The sequence below is a fragment of the Ciconia boyciana genome, chromosome 2 (assembly GCF_034638445.1).
Source record: "Ciconia boyciana chromosome 2, ASM3463844v1, whole genome shotgun sequence".
Lineage (NCBI taxonomy): Eukaryota > Metazoa > Chordata > Aves > Ciconiiformes > Ciconiidae > Ciconia > Ciconia boyciana.
Window position 1 is genome coordinate 17,852,252 of NC_132935.1, and position 19,533 is coordinate 17,871,784.

The 19,533-nt window shown below is 38.4% G+C and overlaps 1 protein-coding gene across 3 annotated transcripts in view; it reads left to right on the forward strand.

Moving 5' to 3' along the window:
• CSMD3 (CUB and Sushi multiple domains 3) overlaps positions 1 to 19,533 on the forward strand; it is a 782,968-nt gene that overhangs the window by 182,567 nt on the left and 580,868 nt on the right. The gene's annotated exons all lie outside the window — the stretch shown is intronic.

Genomic DNA, 19,533 nt, shown 5'->3' on the forward strand with positions numbered 1-19,533 from the left:
TTTGCCTCAGTGCATTGACACAGTATTTGGAGCACAGACTATCCTTCTTATTTATCCCACAAGAAACTCTTTTTGCTAGTACATAGGTACTGTAAAGCCTTGCTGTCTGTGCCCAATTGTGACCTCAGGTTGTCCTCCAGGTAAGTCAAACTCAGCTGTAGGTACTGGGTAGGTGGGTGGGGAGGAAGTAAACTTCTACTGAGCTAATGGGTTGGTTTGAATTAGAATCTGTTGTGGACCAAGTAAAGAGACAAGGAAGCTATATGGTGGCTTGTCTGGCACAGTAATGCCTTCTGAAAGGCTGTACAGAAATCATATTCAGGAATAAGGACAGGGAATAGAGTGATGTGGATGAAACAATTTAATCGTGCTAGATCAAAAGAAAATAGATGAATTTAAAATGCAGATAACTGGTGGCAATACTTATAAAACTACAAAGGCTATGCGAAGTAAAAAAGACAGGGAACTTGGATATTGAAAAATAATATAATGCATTTGTAAATGAGAATTCTTCCAATGAACTTAATGGTGTTGGTAACAGGCAAAAAAGAAAATAACGGGAAGCAGGCAAGACTAAGGATTCAAAGGATGATGTTACAACAGAGATACTATACTGTAAGAAGGAAAATCTTTTATAAGAGTATAAGAATTTTGGAAAGGGAAGACTTTATCTAGGAAGCCCACTATCTGACTTCCCTTTTAGTATAAATCTGAATTAATTTTTTATGTTGGATCCATAGTCCCTTTTTCCCATCCTACCTTTTACAGAACTAAGATGACTCTGGAAAAGCATATGTAAATCCAGGATGATATGCATCTGCACACAAATCTGTCTTTCAGAACTGTAGTTTTCAGGCACTTGTTCTATCAAATTTTCTGCCTCTTATAACTCTGGAGGTATCCACAAAAATGCAAAAACATTGCTTTAAGAATCATAAGCTAACATTGCTTTACAAACAGTATTTCTTCAACAGCACAAGTTAATTCTTAGGTTCCGGATATGATCTCTGATTTTGGTCAGTGAGTCAAATTATTTTACATTTTTTCCAAGCTCTGTTTACTGGATAAACTACAGCTTAATCTGGTTTTGCAGTATCTTCTTCAGTCTGTGATAACACATTGGTGTTTACGTGGCTTGTTTCTCCACTATGAATACTACCTTCCACTCACCACCTAGAGTCTTAGATTCATCGCTTGGCCTTAAGTTCATATGTGTATAGAAGAGCCAGACAAAAAGGGTCATGTATCTTGAAGCATGACACTGTGTTAATTGTTTGTTTTGTGCTATTGCATATAGATTGACAACCATCCTAATTTCAGTTATCTTTGGATTAAATTTATTTGTGTCTCATGTCTACCATGCTATTTGCAAGACTACCTGCCATTTTGAACAAGGATGCTATAATGATCTTGCTATTAGCCAAATAATTTTCTCTCAGACATAAATTCCAACACTGCATATTATCTGCTTTGTGCCAGCACTATGGAGATGGTTTACAGGCATTAGTGATTCTGTAGCCCTCTAGTCCCAGAATAAATTAATGTATAATCTCCACGTTGTCAGCTCAGGAACTGGCAGGCTTGGTAGGCTCTGCTGCACTTCAGCTGTTTCCTGGCTAGGCTAGCACATAGAAAGTCCAACTGAGAGATTTTCTAAATGTGCACAAATAATGACACTAAAAGCCCCCTTTTCTGTCATCCCCAGTATTTCACTCTTCCAATATTTCTAAAGATCAGTCTTCCTTCTTAATCATTGTACCATGATTTGCATAAGAGTCTGAAAGATCTATGGTCCACATCAAGAAGTTGCTAGTAAAGAGCTTTGCCATCGTTATTTAGATACATTATGAACAATAGCTTGAAACTTATCAGCAACTCCTGGAATGTTAACAGAACAAGTTTATTTCTGGACAGTGTTCAGATACCTCTGTTAGATAAGAGCTTTCAGTTAGTGGATCAATATTACACACATTTATAGAAAAATATGTAAAAAGTGAAGGTATAAATGGAAGCATTAAAAACTAACAAACAAACAAACTTCCTTAAGTTAATGATGCCTGTCATATAACTTGTAAATTGAGGAAGCAAAATGGAATTCTGGAACAAACCCTTTTTTTTTTTTGAGTTGTGTTACCCCCCTCCCCCCCGCCCCAGCATGTTTCTTTAGGGAGTTCTGAAGACAAACTGTTCCTGTCTAAGTATAACATTCGTCATAGCTACCTCCAAAGATTTCATGTTGTTAAACTACCATTTCAGCTTCATATGAAAATCTAAAGCAAACCAAAATAGCAAATGAAGATAAATGAACTGATTAAGTCACAGACAGTTCTTGCAGGTAGGTAAACAGTCAACACATAATTTTCAAGGTCTCGTAACAGCCCCCCCAGAGGCTGCAAATCTTGGTGCAATTTATTTTGTAACACTATAGATTAAAAATTCAGAAAACAATAGACAGTATTTAATGTGAACAAATATTTGACAAGCAAAGTAGAACTGTGCAAACTGAAGCCTTTTGTAGAATCTGGAAATGAGGAGCACATAAAGACCGTTTTGCAGAGCTGGCTAATGAGGACGAGTATGAAAGTCCATCTAAGAGTAAGACTGAAGTACAGGCTGCCCCAAAGAAAGCAAGGAACTCAGGACAGTCCTGTATTAAGGCACAGGCATCAGGCAACTGTTGCAAGTGCCTGAAGAGCTGGTATGTGCTATGTTTCAGGACTCAACTCCACTGACAGCAATTCTAGGTTCACTGTGTATGATGGGGTGTTTTTCATACATTAAGCAAATCTAACATTTTGTACATGCCTATGATTATATGTAGATTATTTCTTCTACTAAATATGAAGATAAATGCATAAAAATGAGAGTATTCTTGCTGAGCTTCTATACAAAAAGAAACGCTGCATTGTTTGTGTAGATTGTCTTGACACCAAATGTATTAGATGGTTGGGTTCAATTCAGCTTGAGCAGATTTAGGAGGTTTTTTACAGGGTCATTTGGAATATTGTGTACTATATTGCTTCTTAAAATTCAGACTGTTTTCTATCTATATTATTTATATTTTTATATATATATTTGTTTAAACTTTGTGCAACTGTAGAATTAGTGTAAGTTACCCTAAAACATTACTTTGCCCTTCTGTGTAGAGTAGTTGCATGTTATATTATTTTCCTTTTCTTAATGAAATATATCCTGTGTACTTCTCTGGCAATATAAGTGCGGTATTAAGTGAAGAGTTGTACTTAAAAACATAAAACAAGTTGTTGCTAGACAATTAGGAAGTCTTGCATTATTTTGTCACCAGTTCCCTAGAGGATTCTATCCAGCACACTAGCAGGGTTTCCATGGAAACAAAAACCCTATTAAAGACTCCAAGAAGTCTTGTCTTTCTCCAGTTTCTCCTCCCCCCCTTTTTTTAGCTAGTTTGTATTGTGCATAAGCATTTCATTTCAAATGGTGCAATAAATGGAAGAATTTCATCCCCTAATTAAATGGAATATATTGCTTTCCATAATAAGCTCTGAAATTCTGTGGACCAAATGTTCTGTCCTTGTGCTGCTGTCCTAATTTTAGGCAGTTTTACATTATGGGGAATATGGCTATTCATTTACAAGTTAGCCACATTATTTGTGAGCTAAGAAGATTTAAACTACATATGGGGGACACCTCAAATAATGTGAACAATTAAGCAGTGAATAGATTGCTTAGGAAGGCTGTAAAATCTCCATTATTTGGTGGTTTGTTTTTTTTTTTTTTCTTCAGAAATATGCAAGGTTAGTGGGGGGATTTATAATTTGCAACCCCTTCAAATTTCCTAATGGAGGCATCTACCTCTTTTTAGGACACAGACTTACCTTTCTCAGTTAATGTCTTAAGAAGTAGAGTCACTGTTCCATGAACCAAAACTCAAAACCCACTGATGATTCATTTCTCATTATTATTCTTTAAAACATAGTTGTCATCTTTGTTCTGAAGGGTTTGTTTGTTTGTTTTTAGTAAGCCAATGCCTTTTCAAAACGTTCAGATTCATGGTTCCCAGATATAAGTTCATTCTGGACAGATGATCTAAATATTTGTTAAACATTTTCAGTACTGTTTCAGCCCTATTCGATACATTTCCAAGCTTACATTTAGAACTGTGTTTGTAAATGCTGAGCCAGGTTAGGAATGAAGATCATAATGAGATACAAAGTTTAGACTTCTTTCAAGAAAAGATTTTTTAAAATTTGGCAGTTTGTGGCAAATTAAATTCCCAGTGGGTAGATGTGAAAGTAGTTATTTCAAAGTCCTCATTATCACCATGCTCACTAGCCTTGGCAGATCCAGAATTTGCAAATAAATTCTTGCAAATTGAGAGAATGGAGCCAAATTTATAAAAGATGTAAAGATAAGTAAAAGGTTTATAAGTATAAAAATGTGCAAAAATGTAGTGTGTGTATTATTTCTTGGTGGCATAGTATTACTCCTATTACAGACAGTGGGAATGAGTGAAAGCAGAATTAAGCTGTGTGAAAACCAAAGACTGAGTGTGAAGAAGGAAAAGTGACCAAGACTTCTATTTTTCTGTCATACTTACTTCTTCTGGTGGCTTGGGGGGGGGAGGGGGGGGGGGGGAAGGAAATACAAGTTCATTTCCATGGCATGTGACTTACATCAGCTTACTAACTTGTTTACTCCATCTCTGAATTTCCACAGTTGTTAAAGAGTACTAACACTCAGAGTGTGGGTTTTTTTCTTGGACTGAAATGTTTGCATTTAAACATTTCTGCTGGGCTCTGAAATATGTGTATGCAATTGAGATGTTTGATGGCAACTGCAGAGAAATTATACTTGCAAAAAAATATTGTTTAGTTGAGAAAACATTTTAATGAAAGATTCATTCAACAGGATAGCAGTAAATACATTTTTAAATCTACCTTTTTAATGGAAATGAAGCTGTGTTATCTTAGTAACAGAAGCATCGTATTCTGTTATGGGATTTATGAAAAACAAGAGTTTAAGGAAGTCTGCTTTTTTTTTGCATGGCTTTTTGCATTTCTCAAATGTGCTTTTCTTCTCATGATAATTCATTTTCATATGATGTGACTAGTTCACATAACCACCACTTAATATTTTTAATTCATTTTATGATAGTTCTCAAAATGTTTAGAAGTTAGGAAGGCTGTTTAATGACCAAAGAGTTAAAAAGCTTCTGGTAAAATCAACTTAAGTGAAACTACAAATCAGAGTGGTGATTAGCTGGATTTGGAATAGGCAGGATGTGAGGGATTCCTTCAACCATCTTCAATATAGAAATCTACATGTTGATTTGTTGTCAGGACTACATTTAAGGCCACAAGGGAGAATAAAGCACTTATGGTCTGTCTAATGTTCACTGCTAAAATAAATCATAGAATCATATCATCACATAGGTTGGAAGGGGCCTCTGCAGGTCTCTAGTCCAAGCTTCTGCTCCAAGCGAGGTCAACTACAAGAAGCTGCTCGGGGCCATGTCTAGTTGAGTTTTTAATATCTCCACAGATGGAGAGTCCAGACTCTCTCTGGGCCTCTGTTCCAGTCTCTGATCTCACTCATGGAAAATTTATTTTTCCTTAAATATAAGAAAAAATCAATAGAAACAGAATTTCCCACATTCCAGCTTGTGTTCATTCTCGTCCTTTCACTGTGCACCTTTTAGAAGAAACTGGCTCCATTTTCTATGCACTTTCCCATTAGGTAGTTGAAGACAACAGTAAGCTCTCCCCCAAATCTTTTCTCCTCTAACCTGAACGGACCCAGTTCTTTCAGCTTCTCCTCATGTCATGTGCTCCAGACCCCAAATCACCTTGGCAGCCCTCTGCCTGACTCATTCCAGTCAGTATGCCTATGTCTTTCCCATACTGGACTTTTAAATCAGATATGGTGCACCTTAAAAGTGCCTATTTCTCATAAATGATTATGAAAAGAGCCTACGGTGACTAGCTCAAATATAGAGGTCTACTAAGTATGTATACCAAAAGTTAGGTGAGATTTCCAGTTCCATATGTTAAGTGGATTCTGCAAATGTAAAGAGAAAGAAACTGCTGGAAAAATCTATCGCAAAGTACCAGACTATGAATAAGGAGAAGCATGACAGAAGACAAGATATAGTAGGCAAGAAGATTCTGAGAACTGGAACAGACAATTTTGACATTGTTAATGGAAAAAAAAACCCCAACAACTCAAAGATGAGACAGAAGATAAAATAATATGTAAAAAAATACAGTGATTATAGGGTATTAATAACAGGAGGAAAAGAGAAGGTCAAAGCTGAGGCACTGATGAGGGAATGGAGAAAGTGTACAAAAGGACATAAATATATACAACTGGAAATAATCTTAATATTTTTCCAGAGCAACAGCTACTTGTATGTTTCCTTGCATGTATATGAATCTGTTTTGAAAAAAACCCAAACTTTTGAATATGAACTGTGTAAGTCTATATTTTCTTTTCTCTTTTTTCCCTGTCAAACAACATATGAACATACTGAGAGGCTGCTGCTTTTCATTTGCTATAACCATTGTAGTGTGTTCTGCCAAAAATGGTACATTCCCCTTTGCCGAATTCAGTTAAGACTTTCAGAGTGGCAAGAAGAAAAACATGAAAATCATTTTGTCCACAAACTAACAGACTGAATGGCAAGTAATCTAACTGCAACAGAGAGGCTTGTAAGGATTTGTTGATTACAGCATAGTATGTTCATAAAAAGAAAGAAAAAAATCCAGCAAGATAAACTTCATAAATCTCCTGCATTTTTAATGAACAAATATTATATATTTGCTAGAAAAGTCTAACAATAGTCTTATACATTTTTCATCTGTGTCCTTCAAATAATATTCATAAAGATAAAACAGAAGTATTGAGTATATTATTTATATATAATATAAATATATATAACATTTATTTTTAAAATACATAAATATTTATTTATATAAAAACTACAATGGAGTGACTTTCTATATGTATCCGTGATCTTGTGATATTATTTCTGAGGTAATTTAGTTCACTTATATTTTTGAAGTGGTATGCCACAGCCTGAGAACTGCACTTTTGATTTTTCACAAGGTCTAATATTTTAAAAGCATAACTTTTTAATCTTAATTTTTAATCATTTCTGAAGAAGTATATGAAATTCCTGAATCAGAGAATGGGGTAGGAAGAAAGTAGAACATGGTTCCAAAATAGTAGTCATCCTCATTTAGCTGAATTCATTGTAGACTGAGAAAAATATAACCACTTGTAGAAACAACTTAGGTTTAGAATATGAGAAAAAAGTAATTAATAGAGTTGTAAGTATTAATGATTTTTCAACATTTAAAATATAAAGTAAGAAAATTACTTCATTCTATTCAGCCACAGCTCTAGTCTTTCAAAAACAAGCAAACAAAAAAACAAGGTAAAAATCCTTTTTTTCTGTGGTGGTGGTTGGCTGTAGCACAAAAAAATAATAAAAATATTGAACAGTAGAACTTACAAATCTTGGCTCTCTGGCGCTTTCCCTTCTGTGGATTTTCAGTGACTAATAGTATGATTGTATTCACACTACAGAATTTTCTGCAATGGGAGCAGTAATTTATCTCTATCCAGCTGCCTATTTTCATGAAAATCTTAGAAATGTCTTTCAAAATGTGTCTTAACTGCAAAATTTGATTAAAGTTAGGCTATAGATTCAAAAGTTGCTGGAGTGGGAAGAAGCCAAGCTGAAATTCTTATTGTTGGTATAATCAATTCAGCATCAAGTTTCAACAATGCAGTCCTGGGCTTCTCTTGCATTTTGCTATACAAGTAATCATATGTGCTATGTTCTCCTAAGTATAATGTTTAATTCATATGGCAATAGTTTATCTTGTTGTTGAATTATTTAACTTCCAGGTAGTCTGTGTTGTAATGTAAGGAATGTGTTTTTCTTTGATTCTAATTGTTACACTGACATCATGAGGAAAAGAGCATGTTATGCATTTTATTACCGTATTATTACATTGTGTGCATTGAGAATTGTCACTTAATGCAAATATTCTGGCAGCCAATGAATTGTATGACTTTTTTCAGCCAATTTGTTTTTTCTTGTTGATTTTCTTTGCTGTTCCTGCATGAAGATGCCCAGACACATAACTGGAATTCGCTTTGTGTCAGCATTGATATTAAAACCCGATTCATTTTAGAATTAATATTTAAAAATTATTTTGATACGAAATTTAGCATGTTGACCTAGGGTTTTTTCCCTCATGTACCTCTAAATACCTTTACTGAGTAAAAATCTTGCTTTAGTAAAGCCAGATCCTGTGTAATGCCATTGGTGCAGACAGAATTGCAAAATCTGTCAGTACACATAGTATCCCATCATCTTCATAAGCAATATGAACTAGCAAGTATTGGATGAGAAGTGTTGCAACTGAATATATAAATATGTCCACATGTCTGTATCAGGGAGTTAGAATCTGTTGTCCTGGAGTATTTAGAAAATTGACAAATCAAACCAGTTTTAAAGTTTAAAACTGAATTTTACTAAATCTGCATATTAACAGCACACTTTGTGCAACTAGTTAGTTCTTACATATTATTAATTAGCATCATTATTTATACAAAACTGGTCATCTTGAGAACATATCCTTGCCAGTCATTCTCATGTAATGGCCAGGACATTAGTTTGTAGTTATTTGTGCTTATCTTATCTTGCAACTTTTTTTACTTGGATGCCTCCTATGTGCAGCTACAAACATCTTTGCCCCTTTAGTGATCACATTGCTCACATACTTCTTAAAAGTGCTTGTGTATTGTGTCTATGGCATCACAACATCACAAAAACGCTTATGTACTACTGGTTATGCTGTTACATTAGTTACACTGTTTCAGTGCACTTATACTGGAGTTCAAGGTAAGCAATTATTAATTATATCCTGATTAATGCACTTTTAATTTTTATACGTATCATAGACCTCTGCTCTAGCTACAGGAGTCTGTGGGGAAAAAAAAATAAACTAAGGAATTCTAGCTCTCTCACTGACTTCCTGTCTGGTGTGAAGTTGGTGATATTGAGTTAAGATGTCTGTATCCATTCCCTTTTGATATTTATTTCACCCAGACACTTCAATAGCATGATTCCATTGTATTCTGATATTCCATTTTCAACACGCTACAAATAAATAGTGATGGATTATTACATATGATAGCAGGATACTGTAAATTCTGATTTTAATTACCTTTATCCGGAGAGCACTTTGGCAACAACAATATGCATTCAGCTTTTTTAATACCTTGAAAAGGTTTTAAACTTAATAAGAAAGAGGATACTTCACAAGGCTTTATAAAACAGAATAGTTTAGTGTCTTTTATTTTGAAACGTTGTATCCCTTCAATAGGGGGAGTACTTTATATCTGCAATTCAAACTAAAACTAATGTGAGCTGGAGGTACGACACTTCTTACCTGGTGTACTGTGTTCAGCTGGTATGGAGTTAATTTTCCTCATAGCAGCCCCTATGATGTCTGTTTCAGACTTGTGATTAAATCAGTGTAGATAACACACCGATGTTTTAGCTATTGCTGAATAGTGCTTACACAGCAACAAGGCCTCCTTCTCTGTTTCTCACTGCCCCTACCTCCCCCAGCAATTAGGCTGGGGGTGGATAAGAGGCTGGGAGAAGACACAGCTGGGACAGCTGACCCCAGCTGACCAAAGAACTACTCCATGCCACATAATGTCATGCTGAATGATAAAACTGCAGGGAGAGGGCAGAGTTTTTTCAAAGTAGCCATTGCTCAAGGACTGACTGCACTGGATGGTGAGTGGCATCACTTGTTTTTCATTTGTTTGTTGGCTTTTTTTCCTTCCCTTTTCTCCTGCCACCTTCACTTATTAAACTGTCTTTTGACCCACAAGCTTTCTCACTTCTGCCCTTCCAATTCTCTCCCCTATCCCGCTGGGGGCAAGTGAGTGAGCGACTGGGTGAGGGCTGACCTGCCAGCTGGGGTCAACCCACCACACCTGGTTAGGTCAGTGAAAGATTGGAATCTGATGTTTTTATTGAAGTAATCTGTAAAGCTCATTTTTACTTAATAGGTACTAAATAAAGCCTGAGATGTATATGGCCATCAATGCCAGAAGAATATACATCAGCAGCATGTGTAGCACATATCCTGTTTGAGGATGAAGAGGGGAATAAAGGATGAATATGGCAATAAAGAGAAGCTTTTTCAGACTTCAGAATTCCTTTCTGTGTTCTCTCAGGAAGGTGGTTTACTGTAAGGTCTGTCAGGGACTTCAGAGTTTTAATTCTGAGATTGATACCTCTCTAGATACTTGCTCTTCAACTCAGCTCTATCGCAGTCTGGGAAGTGCTTGTAACAACTGTAGTCATACAGTTACATACGCAGTGCTGTGACCCTTAATATCAATAAAAGTATTGCAACATCCTCTTTTGAAAACAGCATTGGAAAGTTGCATGTTATTTTTTATTTATGATTAGCTCAGTTCTGCTATCATTGCTTTTTTCATAAGGTCATTACTCCATGTTTTGGCATATATTTAAGTCCTCGTAATTGAAATGTTGTAATTTTTAGTAAATGATAACAAGCTACTGAAAATAAAAGATAAACACTTGGACCATGATCCAATCACCTTCTAAGTTTGAAGTAAAGTAGTAAAACGGACATCAAGGTGGGATTTTAGGTTGACTATGACACATGCATTGTAATTTTCCAGGAAAAATTCTATAATTATTTTGGGCACATATCTTTAATGCTTTGGATTCCTATTATAAACCAGAATGGCTCTGAAGATGCCATTACTACCTGTTGAGTAAATGATGTGTGAAATAAGAAGGATGTATATTGTAGGCCTTCATGGCTCTAAAAAAGAACAATTATGTATAACTTTTTTGATTATGATAAGGGGCAAAATGCACAGATATAAAGAACATGAGTGTGTGCGTGTGTATTTACTGTGCAATTTGTCATGGGGAGAAAGGAATACCAAAAAATGTAACTTGCCAGAGCTCAATTTTTTAAGCAGAACAACAGAGGGATAGATGTGCCAGGGTAAAGCTTTTATCTTGCTCACACTGACATACACTGTGATCACCACTCAGAGGAGATGTCAGGTAAGCCCAGGGAAGGCAATGCTCGCTCCAGCCAGTCTCAGTGCTGGTGCTCATGTGCAGCAGCTTGGCTTCAATACAGAATAATTCCACTGCAGGCACTTTGCTTCTATGTGATTTTGTATGGCTCTGTTCAAATGTTTCCATCAGATCTCTATGGACAGGGGTCTTTGTAGTGAATCATATCAGTCCACAATGACGCACACTATACACCTTTCCACCAGTTTCTAGTATTGTTCTCCCGACAGCTGTTGATCTGTGGCCAGTGCCAAGGCTTGTTACACTCAATTCTTGTTTACACTATCCTGTTTGCCATGGCTCACCACAGTCTGCACTGGACTCAGCTCTTGACCTAGGTGAGGGCATAATATTCCCATGTCACAGAATCACAGAAACAGATAGTGGCTGAGGTTGGAAGGCACCTCTGGATATAATCTAGTCCAAGTCCCCTGCTCAAAGCAAGGCCACCTGGAGTGGGGTGCTCAGGACCATGTCCAGCTGGGTTTTGAGTATCTGTAGGGATAGAGATCCCACAGCCTCCCTGGTCAACCCGTTTGAGTGTTCAATCAACCTGACAGTGGAAAAAAAAATATCTGATGTTTAAACTGTATTTCTTCTATTTCAGTTTGTGCCAAATTTTCTCGTCCTCACTTGATACCACGGAGAAGAGCCTGGCTCCATCTTCTTTACTTCCCCATCAAGTATTTATGCACATTGATAAGATCCCCCTTGAACCTTCTCTACCCCAGGCTGAACAGTCCCAGCTTTCTCAGATTCTCACCATATATCAGGCATTCCAGTCCCTTCATAATCTTTGCGGCTCTTTGCTGGACTCTCTCCAGTATGTTCATATCTCTTGTACTGAGGAGCCCAGCACTGGACACAGTACTCCAGATGCGAGGTAACTGGCCTCTAGCTGGACATTATGCCGCTTCATGCACTTCAGCACCCTTTGAGCCCAGCTGTTCAGCCAGTTTTCAATACACCTCACTGATGCTTTATCTACCCCATACTTTATCAGTTTATGAGGTTGTTATAGGAGACATTGTTAAAAGCTTTGCTAAAGTGAAGGAAACGCATGTGTCGTGGTTTAACCCCAGTCAGCAACTAAGCACCACACAGCCACTCGTTCACTCCCCCACTGGTGGGATGGGGGAGAGAATCGGAAGAGTAAAAGTGAGACAACTCATGGGTTGAGATAAAGACAGTTTAATAGGGAAAGCAAAAGCGAGCACACAAGCAAAGCAAAACAAGGAATTCATTCACTACTTCCCATGGGCAGGCAGGTGTTCAGCCATCTCCAGGAAAGCAGGGCTCCATCACGCGTAACGGTTACTTGGGAAGACAAACACCATCACTCCGAATGTCCCCCCCTTCCTCCTTCTTCCCCCAGCTTTATATACTGAGCATGACATCATAAGGTATGGGATATCCCTTTGTTCAGTTGGGGTCAGCTGTCCCGGCTGTGTCCCCTGCCAACTTCTTGTGCACCCCCAGCCTATTCGCTGGTGGCGTGGTGTGAGAAGCAGAAGAGGCCTTGACTCTGTGTAAGCACTGCTCAGCAGTACTAAAAACATCTCTGAATTATCAACACTGTTTTCAGAAAAAATCCAAAACATAGCCCCATACTAGCTACTATCTATCCCAGCCAAAACCAGCACACCATGGCTCTCCCCTCATCTACCATGTCAGTAACATCATTGCAGATAGTTATCTCATTGGCTCAGTATTTCTCCTTACCTTAATGAATCATGGCTGACTACTTCCAATCACCTTTTTGTCCTTCATATGTTTCAAAATGGTTTCCAGAAGGGTTGGTTCTGTTACCTCGCCAATGATCGAGATGAGGCTGAACACCCTGTAGCTCCCTGAATCCCCCCTCTTGCCCTTCGTGAAGACAGGAGTGACTTATACTTTCTTCCAGTCCTCAGGAACCTCCTCACAGTCATCACAGTCTTTCAGTGATAACTGACAGTGGCGTCACAGTAACATTGGCCAGCTCATGGGTGTATCCCACCCGATCCTGTGGACTTACGTATGCCCAGTTTGTTTAAATGTTCCCTAGATTGATCCTCCACCACTGAGGTTAATTCTTGCTTACTCCAGACTTTCCCACTGGTCTGGAATTCCTGAAGGCAAGTCTTACTGAGACAAAAAAGGCATTGAGTACTTTGGCCTTTTCCATGCCCTTTGTCACAAAGACTCCCTGCCCCAGTAGCAGAAGGCTCACATTTTCCCTAGTCCTCCTTTTTGCTGCTGATATACCTGTAGAAGGTATAACACACCTGCATTTGGTATTTGTCATGAGTGCACTGTATCAAACTTGTGGATTACTTGCAATCTCTGTGTTGTCCCTCCAGCAGATTTCAGGGTGGTGCAAGTCCCTAAGTGGACCAGGGCCTGCAAATATGAGGCTTCTTCCAGTTGTTTGAAGGCCTCATCTACTTCTTCCCCCATCATCTCACCCATCATTCCTACTTTAAAGCTGTCCTCACCAGGTTGACCATCCTGTTGGCAAAGATACTTTTGCCTCACATCTTGGATCCCATCTCTTCCAAGCAGTTCTCAATCTTCAGAGATGGTCCCATTGCCATAAAAGCTGAATGCCTATTGTCCACACCTGCTGTGTAACCACTTGTTGACCAACAGGATCCATTCACTCCCCCTCACACACTTTCCCCTTACTGGCAGGACTAAGGAAAAAAACCATCTGAGCCCCCATGCCCTTGACTCTCACCCCAGGGTTGTGTAGCCCTGTTTAATATTTTCCAGGTCTCCCCTCACAGTATTAGTGCCCACATGAAAAGCAGCAGGGGTCTGCAGGCCAGAGAAGCCTCAGCAGTGTCTGGGATCTGAGTTGCTGATAAGATGCTCCCTAGATGACAGGTCAGGAGGTGGAGGCCTCCATCCCCTGCAACAGGGAGTCATTTGCCAGTTCCTCCTGGTTCTGCTGCAGTGCTGGCTCAAGTGCTTTGCTGGACACAGGTCTCAGCCCCTCATCTGCTACCAGGGCACTGACCTACTCTGCAGCTGCAGAGCTGCAGGAGGAGCAGGAGCTGTCCTGCTGTCAGAAGTCACAAGCTTCCAGCCTTCATCATCATGGAGTCTCCATTTCCCGTGGTACTAAAAAGGTAACGGTAGCAGCAAAGTTAATGAAGTTTCTCTGCATTCATTAGGTAATTTGGACTATTATGTACCATTAAATTACTAATCAGATGAAAAATAATTTATTGTCTGGATATACATCATGTGTTCCTTTTTGTCCACAAGAAGATTTTGAGTGTAACAATAAAATCATCTGGTGGTAGGCTGAGATATGAGTGGCAGAGGCATTTGGATACAGGAGGGAGATATAGTCAACTTCTACTTGAAAAACTTCTTTGTACATCCCTCAAGCAGAACAGTGAAACTCTTATTTCTAAATGCTTCTGTGATGTAAAAATTTTTTCCTTCCAGTTCTGATTTTAGTTTTCCAAATTTGAACATGTCTGTGAACTTTTCAAATGCAAGCAGACTTAATTTAAGTTTGATAAATTTTGGCAAACAAGATCACAGAGCTGCCAAAGCAGTCATCGTAAATTGGCTGAGAAAATGTCTTCAGGAGAGGTTAAGTCCTGTTTCTCTCTTCTGGCGAAGCAGTAGTCACAGATCACATTCAGCAGTTCTGAATTTTAAGGTGTCTGCATAATTAAGCAACTACAGAAATCTTGACTTTGAAATCTTGAAAACATTTTGTCATCCTTAGCCATTTCATACTGGGATAAAAGGCAGATTCTTTTAGATATGTAACATTACAAGAGTAAAGAGATCACAAATGTGCCACAGAAATTGTGCTTCCTGCTTTGCATGGTGCTCGGTAAGAATACACCCTGTTGTTTAGCTGTTTTATAAACCTGAGCATATGGAACTGTACATTTTAGAAAGCTGTTTTGATGAACATTTGCATTTTTCTTCACTTCATAAAAGTAAATTATTTTAAGCTGCATGCTCCTTGTAATCCAGTTGTCATGAGGCCAGAAGGTTCAAAGGACTAGACAATGAAAATTATGACAGATTCTTATCCCACTAAGGTCCTATACTGAATGTAATGTAGAAAATTAGTAAGAGTTGATTGCATGGTGGTTTACATAAAAAGAGATTCAAGCGGTCTCATTCCACAATTTTTATAGCAAAGATAAAAATGACTGAAGATGTATGCACTGCAACCCTTTCTCCATTGGATGGTGTAAAACTTAAAGTTGATGCATTTGTTCTGAGTAAAAAATACAACTTCAAATATCAGGCAAAGAGAGTTGAAAATAAAACAAAGTGAAGTATTCTTTTTTCCCCTCATCTTGCTCTAGATATTCCACTAGATTACGTGCAGGGAAGTTAAAAAAATAGTAAGTTAATTCAGAAAATACACATTCCTCTTTTTTGTTTTTCAATTTGTTTGGTAGTGGTGGTTGTTGTTTCCTATCTCTAAGCTATCGTAGAAATGACAGGATAACTTATTTTGGGACCCAAGGAGGCTATCAAATCCAACACACCTCTCAAATCTGACTTTAAAGGCAGATACATTTGCTTAGGGTCTTGTTGAGCTCACTTTTGAAAATCTCAAAGGATGGAAGCTCCATAGCCTCTCCAGTTAACCTGATATCACAACCAACCTCTCAAACAGCAATTTTTTTATTCCTGTTGTCTAAATGGAATATTCTAATTTACATTTTGTGACCACTGTCTCTTGTCTTTCTGCTGTGCACCCTGGAAAAAAGTCAGACTCCATCTTTTCCATAGGCTCCTTTTAGGTAGGCAAAGATTGGATGTTCTATCAAAATAAGTCAAAATTATTGCAATCTTTTAAACTATATTTTCTTTACTGTATATTTAAACATATTTTTCTTTCTGAATCTGCTTCCCAAATAGTATAATTCTTATGAATGAGATTTAAAATAAAGAAGTTTTTTTTCAAGTATAATAAACATCCTTTACAGCAGTATCTCATAGGTATAAACACTTCTTTGAAGACACATTGTTACACTTCAAACAGTTATGGATGAAGAGGAAGCATACCTTGTACATAACTAAAGCCAAGATTTTATTGCTAGTATAATGTAAATCTTAATAGTTTAATTATTATTAGTCTGCATCTAATTGTTTCAGAAAAGGAAACAATAATAATGCACTTAGAATTGTTATACAATGGCTTGAGTATGTTATGTTAGTGCCCACAATGAAATAAGCTTGCAAATAAACCTTCCAACTCACAAATTTCAGTGTCACAGAGTCAGCTAAGGATCTGGTCCCACCTTATGGATTTAGTTGCAGATTAGATTAAAAAAGCATACTGTACCTATTGTTCAGGTCTTGACACATCCAAATTTGTCCCACAGCTCTTAAGTATTTTAGGACATATAAGTTAGAGTGTTGAAAAAGAAGACACGTTTTACTGTCAGTTCAGTCTTAGGCTCTTTTCACCAAGATGTACACAGGTATGAATGGAGCTGCATAAGGCAGGACTATGGCTGTGCTAGGTTTCCTCTACAAGTCACTACAGAAAAGGAGATACTTTTTGTGGACAATCCTCATATTGATTATAGGGAGAGATTCAGATTTTATTCTTATCTCTAAACCCAAAGGAATTATAAAGTGATTGTTCTTAGCTTAAGTGTCTCTCTTAGGTACAGGCATGATCTGGACCCAAGATAGTAAGATTTTATGAAGGCATGTGTCTTTCTTTGGCTGTCTGATTTTTTTTGCTTTTGCATATCTCAAATGTATGAGTTGTTGATGCTCTGAGATCCTTTGATGCTTTTTTGAGAGGTAAGTCACACAAGAACAACTCGTAAGATTTAAGAGTTGTCAGGTGACAACTCTTATTTAAGGTTAAAATGTGTCCATCATACAGTTTTGTCAAATATTCCTGTCTATTATATATTCAGGGATTTTTGAGAAAGGATAAATTTTTCTAACAGGTACCTGTTAACTTAACTGTAAATTGATTTTTTAGGCAACAATATAAATTCTACAAAATTCTAATTGGGTATTATTAATAAATGAATTTAAAATTGGAAAATGGGTAACATGATATACCTGACAATAAAATAGACATTAGTAATTTTTATGATACAAATCAAGAGAAACCTGAAAGTCCATTGTTTTACTGAAATTTCAATTTTGATTTCACATTACTATTTCATAAAAACACTAACAAAAATATCTCTACTTCATTGGGTTTGATGACAAATGTCTTATTTTTTCCATAATCTAGCCAACTCGGTAATATTTGTCAAAATGGAATTCATAAATTGAAATATTTAAATATTTATTGAATTACATGGGATTTTTTCAGAAGTATAGCTTTTGAGATGGCACGGAGAAACTTCAACTGGTGATGAAGCAGTAATACATTTTGAAGCAGTCTTTAAAAGCAAAAGTGATTTTTAGTAAGAAAGAAATTCAAGAAGGGAATTTGAGCGGTATTCCAATCTCTGAAATCGTACATTTACAGACCTCTCTGGACAATCTGTTCTACTTCTTGATTGTTCTTATTGTAAATAAGTTTCTCCTTATATCCACTGTGAAACTCTGTTCAAGCCCCTTGCCTCTTGTTCTCCATGCACCACCACAAATAACCTACCTCTGTCATCTCAATAGCCTCCCTGTAGGCATTGAGGGCTGCTATTAGGCCACCCCTGAAGCTGCCTCATCTCTGGACTGAACCAGCCCTGTTCCCTCAGCCTCCTCAGCACTCCAGTCCCAACAATTTTGGTGATCCTTTGCTGAATTCACTCCAGTTTATCAATGTCTTGTCTTTCCTTTTTTTTTTTTTTTTTTTTGGGGGGGGGGGAGGGTGGCTGCACAAAATTGTATGCTCTATTCTAGAAGCTAACAAAACCAAAACCATAATAGGATTTAAGACAGGATTTGAAAATAGATCTTCTGCTTCCAACATCCTTCTCTTCAGCCTGCTCCCACTTCAGAAACTTTCAGCAGTTTCTTGTATTGAAACAAACTCCTCAGAACTCAGACAAGTTTCTATTTTCCAACCTCTGGTATGGCTGTATGCTGCACATTCCTGTATTATCTTCACCTGTGTGGTGGGTTGACCTTGGCTGCCTGCCAGGTGCCCACCAAGCCGCTCTCTCAGTCCCTCTCCTCAACAGGACAACAAAAGACTATAGATGGAAAAGGGGTCATGGGTTGAGATAAGGACAAGGAGATCACTTACCAATTACCATCATGGACAAAACAGGCTAAATTTGGGGAAGATTAATTTAATTTATTACCAATTAAAAATAAGGTATGATAGTGAGAGAGACAAAGACAAAATTAAAACACCTTCCTCCCTGCCCCGTCTTCTTCCCTGGCTCAACTTCAGTCCTTCATTGCTGACTCTTCTACCTTCTCCTCCCAGAGTGGCACAGGGGGACAGGGAATGGGGGGTTTGGTCAGTCCATAACATTTCTCTGCCCCTCCTTCCTCTCACACTTTTCCCCTGCTCCAGCATGGGGTCCGTCCCAGTCCTTCAAGAACTGCTCCAATGTGAGTCCTTCCTGCAGGCGGCAGTTCTTCAAGCACTGCTCAAGTGTGGGTTCTTTTCGCGGGGTATAGTCCTTCAGGAACAGACTGCTCCTATGTAGACTCTTCTCCATGGGCCACAGTACCTGTCAGGAGAACTTGCTCCAGCATGGGCTCTCCACAGGTTGCAGCTTCCTTTGGGACATAACCACCTGCTGCAGTGTGGGGTCCTCCACAGGCTGCAATGGGGATATCTGCGCTCCACTGTGGTCCTCTGTAGGCTGCAGGGGAACAACCTGCTTCACCACGGTCTTCTTCACCAGCTGCAGAGGAACCTCTGCTACAGTGCCTGTAGCACCTCCTCCCCCTCCTTCTTCACTGATCTTGGTGTCTGCAAGGTTGCTTCTCTCACATTCTCCTCACTCCTCTCTCAGCTGCTGCACAGTTTTTTTCCCCTTTCTTAAATATGCTATCACAGAGGCGCCACCAGTGTTGCTGATTGCCTCAGTTTTGGCCAGTGGCTGGTCCGTCTTGGAGCCGTTTGGAACTGGCTGCACCTGACATGGGGGCAGCCCCTGATCTCTTCTCATAGAGGCCACCCCTGCAGCCCTCCTTCTACTAAAACCTTGGCACATAAACCCAATACAACCTGCGTTTGTGCAGGCTTCTTTCTCAGTGGCCCTTTCACATCCTACCTGCTGCACTCTTCATATGAGAAGGTCCTTCCAGCTAAGAGCTGTAAGCTGGTCCCAAAGGAAGTGCCAACTCTTCCTCCCTGCAGGCAATGTCAGATGACACTGGGTTCTGTGGCCTGGATACGCCACTCAGCCTTCCTCCTGACTGCCCCTCACCACATCATTTTCACAGAACAGAACCATACTTGTTTTACACAGTAAATTACCAACAGATAAATGAAACAA